This window comes from Rhinoraja longicauda, chromosome 1, assembly GCF_053455715.1.
Source record: "Rhinoraja longicauda isolate Sanriku21f chromosome 1, sRhiLon1.1, whole genome shotgun sequence".
NCBI classification, from domain to species: Eukaryota; Metazoa; Chordata; class Chondrichthyes; order Rajiformes; family Arhynchobatidae; genus Rhinoraja; species Rhinoraja longicauda.
In genome coordinates this window covers 36,723,571-36,729,570 of record NC_135953.1, presented here as the reverse complement: position 1 = coordinate 36,729,570, position 6,000 = coordinate 36,723,571, and the positions used below count along the sequence as shown (strand labels likewise).

General features: G+C 36.8%; 1 protein-coding gene across 7 annotated transcripts in view; it reads right to left on the bottom strand.

Annotated features, from left to right (window-relative positions):
- Window positions 1–267: 267 nt before the first annotated feature.
- Window positions 268–6,000, bottom strand: part of celf4 (CUGBP, Elav-like family member 4) — a 1,071,661-nt gene continuing 1,065,928 nt past the window's right edge. For all 7 annotated transcript variants that reach the window (XM_078429907.1, XM_078429991.1, XM_078430145.1 and 4 more), the window contains one exon: window positions 268–2,164. The gene's annotated coding sequence lies outside the window, so the exon portion shown is untranslated. The remainder of the gene's footprint in view (window positions 2,165–6,000) is intronic.

Sequence of the window (6,000 nt, the reverse complement as noted above, 5' to 3'; positions counted from 1 at the left end):
AATATTGGATGGTGGGACAGACTTGTGGGGCCAGGTCACCTACTCCTGCTCCTATTATGTCCTTCTGCTCCCCATTATTAGTGCAGGGGGCATCAGGGAAACCTTTCAACAGCATTAAACAGCTTGTGCCATCTCTAAAGAGCGAGCTATCTTCTGGACACTTTGGCAGTTTTAAATGAACAAAGCTGTATGTGAGAAGCTGCTTGCAGCTACATGGGCTGAATGTGCAGTCAGCGCTGGTGCAAACAGACCCAAAAGAGACCAAGATACCTTTTCTTAAACTGTGCTTTATTTAGGGCTAAGCTGAAAAGCGTCATTCAGTACTTACATGAAGATTACAATTGTTTCTAGGTAACTGAGGGTGAAGAGAGCAGTCTTATTATAACTGTATGCCACGTTAGATTAGGTATACAGTACTTTCTTTGTATAGAAAAAAATAATATAAGCTAAAATTATAGAAAAAGCAGATGAATGGAAATTGGAAAAGTTATCAAAATATGTTAAAAAAAATTCTACAAGCAATAAATAAAAATGATCATAATAAAACAATGCAGCTGCCAACCATGATTCTGGCACTTGTAAATTAATTTAAAATGTAGCATCTTCCTAAAACAATAATAAATATCATAATAAATTATTCATAAATAAATTGTCACCAGATTTTACAGCATTCAACACAGTGCTTTTTTTCAACTGCTCCATTACGTCAGTTACCAAAGATAAATACCGTGCTTTCATTAAATAGTTTCCTTTTTTCTCAATCAGTACAGTAAAAGTCCTACAAAATATGCAAATTTATTTACATAAAACAGAGCCAGAACCTTTTAAACATTCTCTGTTTTTTTTTTTGACCTCCTGTAAACAGCAGAGATTCTCTCCTTTTTTGTTTGTTACCGATTCAGTGTTAGATTGTTGGGAGTCAGGACTTTGCACTGGGCCCTGAAGTTTCCTTACTTAGTTTTTGAATGTGTGAGAGAGTACTATCGTTATGAATGGAGGTTGGTAGGAGTTTTGCTTAGAGCAGGTCTTGGCGATGTCAAGCAGGTTTTCCAGACGAATGGGAGTCTACTCCGGGTCTTCACTAACACTTGGTGGATATTCAAATCCATGGTTTGCTGCAATGTTTACAATAGTTTCAGTTTTTGTGTCTTTTTTTTAATATATTTTTACTTTTATAATTGTAGCTGGAATGATTGCAGTCAAGGAGCTGCCAGTGTGGCTTATCTTCTGTCAGCATTTAACAGCATCAGACAGCTATTGGCAGTATATGAACATATGCTCATCTAAATTCTACAAAATTACAATTCTACATGATTTCTTTTCTTAGCAGTAATGCTAACCTCTATTTTTTTGCATTTTTATGTCTAATTTTTTTATATTTTTATATTGGTAATTTAAAAGTTTTATTACTCTGTACACCTATTGAGTTTCTTTTTTTAAGGGAAGGTAAGAACACAATGAACCATTTTCAAGCAATAATTCTATTTCCAAAATAATCCTCACTCAGTAAGTTTTTTTTTGCTTCCCACCGATCACAGTTTAGCCAATCTCAAATGTTCAGTCCTCACGAAAGTTACAGAAAACCATATGAAAACTACTTACTTGAATTAATGATACCAAAGTGCTTCCCAAAGTATCAAAGAACTACAATCTTGCTTCTTTAAAAGCAGTTATGTATGTATTATTATTGTTATTATTAGTTTACTTTTTTACAGTTCATGGTAAACTCTTCAGACTGTTTTAGGAACAGTGAGAGAAGGAAAGAAATCCATAATTTACATACGACTACAAGTCTGCAATAAAAAGTTTGGTCCTTTGGTCCCTAAAATACCTAAGGAATGACAGATACTTATAGTGACTGTTGCCATGTATGACCATGACAACTGTATCCATGATGACAACAGGCACTCCTTATCAACGTGTTGCTCTAAAAGCTCCTAGTATCTTTTTTTTAATATATTTTCTCCTTTCAGGCGTTCAAAACTCATCCTTCAGCAGAAGTGATACATTTTGAAGAGACTTAACAGTCTAAACAATCAGAGCAGTCAAAGATAAAAGTCTGAAGAAGTCTTCAGCTTGATTGGTGTATGCTGATATGTCCAAAGGTCTATTTAACAGTACTTTTATTATTTTTTTGTACATGCGGTCCTCTCCAGTTTCCGCCCTAAAAGATGAAAACAAGATACAACAGATTAGAGGTGGAGTATGAATGTGGTCATTTACACCAATAACACTTTAATGGAAATCTAATGTAAAGAAACAGCATCCTGCCTTTGCTGCCTTCAATCTTAAATCTGGGGATGACATCTGCTAAACATTCTCTTTTGTGACTCTTCAGCCTTTTCAAAATATCAAATGATTTAAGTATTTGCCTGTGTGTTTGTGCGATAAGTATTTGGTTTGAATGGGAAAAAAAATCCTGGTCATGAGTTATGGTGGTAACTGCTGACTCCCTCGAAAACAAGTGCATGCTACATTTAGGTCTGTGTTATTGTGGAATGCTTAAGTTGATGTTTATATAAGAAAATAACTGCAGATGCTGGTACAAATCGAAGGTATTTATTCACAAAATGCTGGAGTAACTCAGCAGGTCAGGCAGCATCTCAGGAGAGAAGGAATGGGTGACGTTTCGGGTCGAGACCCTTCTTCAGATGTTTATGGTTGTTTCCCAAACTCCAAAGACATACAGCTATGTAGGTTAATTGACTGGGTAAAGAAAATGTTAAAAATAAATAAAAAATGTCCCTAGTGTGTGTAGGATAGTGTTAATGTGCAGGGATCGCTGGGCGGCGCGGACTCGGTGGGCCGAAGGGCCTGTTTCCGCGCTGTATCTCTAAAAGAAAATGTGATCTAAAATAAGATTACTCATTGAGTACTACCACATACAGCAGGAACCCAGATGTATACTCCTATGCCAAGTGCAGATAGCTCTTCTCCATTGATGCAATGGAGGCAATGCCTATAAGGGACTTGGGTAAGCATTAGTTAAGTTTTGAAATAGTTTGTTTGAATATATTTAAATATTCTTAACTTTTGCTTTTTAAAAAAAATTTAAATGTTGAAAAGACTTTGAATGTTTCTGATTAATTTTGAATGCCAGAAACATTCTTGTCTTTGATAGTTTTTAAAGTCAGCTAAACAATGTTCATTGATGATCATTTCTTTAAATAGGCTGGGGCTTGTTCTAGTGAATACATCGCATTGAGGATGGCCTGTCAATGAGTGTTTTGCTGAGGATTTGCGCAAGGCAAGTCCAAATTGTGTTCCAAGGTCAGGCAGAAGTGGAGGCACACTCCTCCCCTGAGATCGCTCATCTTGTGACATTATATTTTGCAGAGCAAAGTAAGTATTCAAATAATTAGAGCATCACTAATGGGCCACAAATATGTAATTATTACTAATACATCCCATTGTGAATTCAGGTCAAACTCCCTTAACAAACAGCAGTTAGAGCATTACAACATGGAGTCGATGAGAAGTAAATTTAAGGGGATAATGGGAACGGTTGGATCAAAAGATTGAAATGAAAAATGGATTTGGAAAGCATCATCTTATAGATCTTATAGAAGTGCATAAAATCATGAGAGGAATAGATCGGGTGGACGCACAGGGTCTCTTGCCTAAAGTGCGGGAATCGAGAACCAGAGGTTTAAGGTGAGGGGGAAAGATTTTATAGGAATCTGAGGGGAAACTTTTTCACACAAATGGTGGTGGGTCTATGGAACGAGCTGCCGGAGGAGGTATTTAAGGCAGGGAATATCAGAAAGTTTAAGAAGCGTTTACACAGGTACATGGATGGGACAGGTTTAGAGAGATCTGGGCCAAAGGCAGGCAAGTGGGACAAGTGAAGACGGGACTTGTTGGTCAGTGTGGGCAAGTTGGGCCGAAGGGCCTGTTTTCACACTGTATGACTCCATGACTCTATAAACATCTGCATGGACCCATTGGCTGTTGCTGTGTTGTAATTAGGAATTAACTATGTAATACAAATTCAGCAGTGGCATTTAATGCATTTGAGAGAAAAAAATGACACTGTGGGAGTCTTTCAGCAAGTATTAAAATAACCAGTCAGGAATGTGCAGGATTAAAAGATTATAGTATGCTACAACTAAGGGCAGTCTGCTTGATCGGACTTCATGTGTTGTTCAGACTGCTACTGACAGCCATAATGAAATAGCAATCATTAAAGGGAATAAAGTGGTAGAGAATGCCATTAAATCTGTGAGATTATGACTGGAGAACCTTATGCGGAAATTTGAAGTGAGGCCTTACTTTGCAAATGATTGAAAGGAGGGATTCAAGTCATGGAAATGGTACAATTAAGTGTCAGAAGCTCGATGTCAAGTTTAGGATGCATATAAACTACATCTGGAGCATTGCTTCAATATTAAGTGTACGATATGGTGGTAAAGCGTCAAATCAAATTTAGGGAAATGTATTATAACTAGTTGCAGGTGCTTGTAGATTGATCGCAAGAGATCAGGAATCAGTCCCAGAAAGAGACACCAAGCTAATAATACATTTAATAAAAATGAGAAGCAAAAACTTGCGGATGCTGGCAATTTGAAATAAAACCCAAACATGTTCAAAATATTCAACAGGCCAGGCAGTATCTGTGGACAGAGACAAGGGCATTACCATTTTAAGTTAATGACCCTTAATCAAATGAAAACCTGAAATGATAACTCTGCCGTTCTCTCCACAGCTGCTGCCCGACCAGCTGAGTATTTCTGGCACTTTCTGTTTTTAACTTACATTTTAAAATAATGGAAGAGTGGAGCTCACAAAACATTTTGAGAAGGCTGCAGTATTTGAAAAGATATGCTTAAAGAGTTGATTCCAGACACTTTTAGCATTCAGCCTGCGTTGGTCATTGGGATACTGTCTCTTTAAAGAAACTCAATAACATCTTTTTAAAAAGTGCAATTTTATATTAAATGTTAGAGGTAATATTAATCCAAAGAAAAATCTCACAGCAGTTCTGTCTACAGCTAGCAGGCAGATTCCGCTTACAGTTTTAATACCATAGATACTAGAACTGCAATGAACCACTTTAGTGGAAGTGACATGCAGAATATCAATCCATGCTGGCAGGTTCCCACACTGTTGGTTAAACAAAGAGCAAACCGTACACAGCAATCGAACAATTACAACAGCAAAAATAAAAAACAATTTCAAAGGACCCTTTTTCAGTTGCACGAAAGAAGCACTATTGTTCTGACTGTTTTTACATACTGAAAATGAATCTGAAATTGCTGCAATTACTAGGCACTATTGGCCATTTTATCTCATTTGTGAGAGTTTGGGTTATAACTGCTAGTATCCAACTATTTTTTTTTGCCCGAGACACTTCAAATGAAAAAGGCCCCCTACTCCAAAAAAATAAATAAATCACAATATTTTCAGTGCAAAGAAATTAACCACAAATGTTATTATACAGTTAAACCTCGTTTGTATTTTTCTTAAAACAAAGGGGTTGGGAATCAATGTTTCAATGTGACATCTAAAGAAGCGAAGAAAGCTAACAGGACTGAAAGAAAAGAAAAGAAACAAAAAAAGTAATAATTATTATCAAAAATAACCACTGCAAACACTAAACTAAAAATGAGCAGAGCAAGAATAGTGGCAGCACACAGTCAAAAGGCACATGTGATCATGACTGGTCAATCATTAACTGATACAACATCCAAGAAAAATGCTTTCACAGCACCTTCACGTAACTTGACGGCATGTCATGCAACCAATTGTTGAGCTCGTTACATGACGCCATCAGATCACACTTTAACTTCTAGTTGACAGAACTTACGCACTGGACCGTTTTCTCCATTTCATTGTTATGGATACTTTTCCTACAGCCTGAGACTGCGGGTTATGACTGTCTCTGCTTGGTTTGGTTTTTGTTCGAATGATAAAAGAAGAAAAGAATTTTTGTTTTTTGGAGGGGGAAAAGTACCAAACACAGCATCAGTCAAAAGCAATACTTGCAATCGGAAAGTAAGA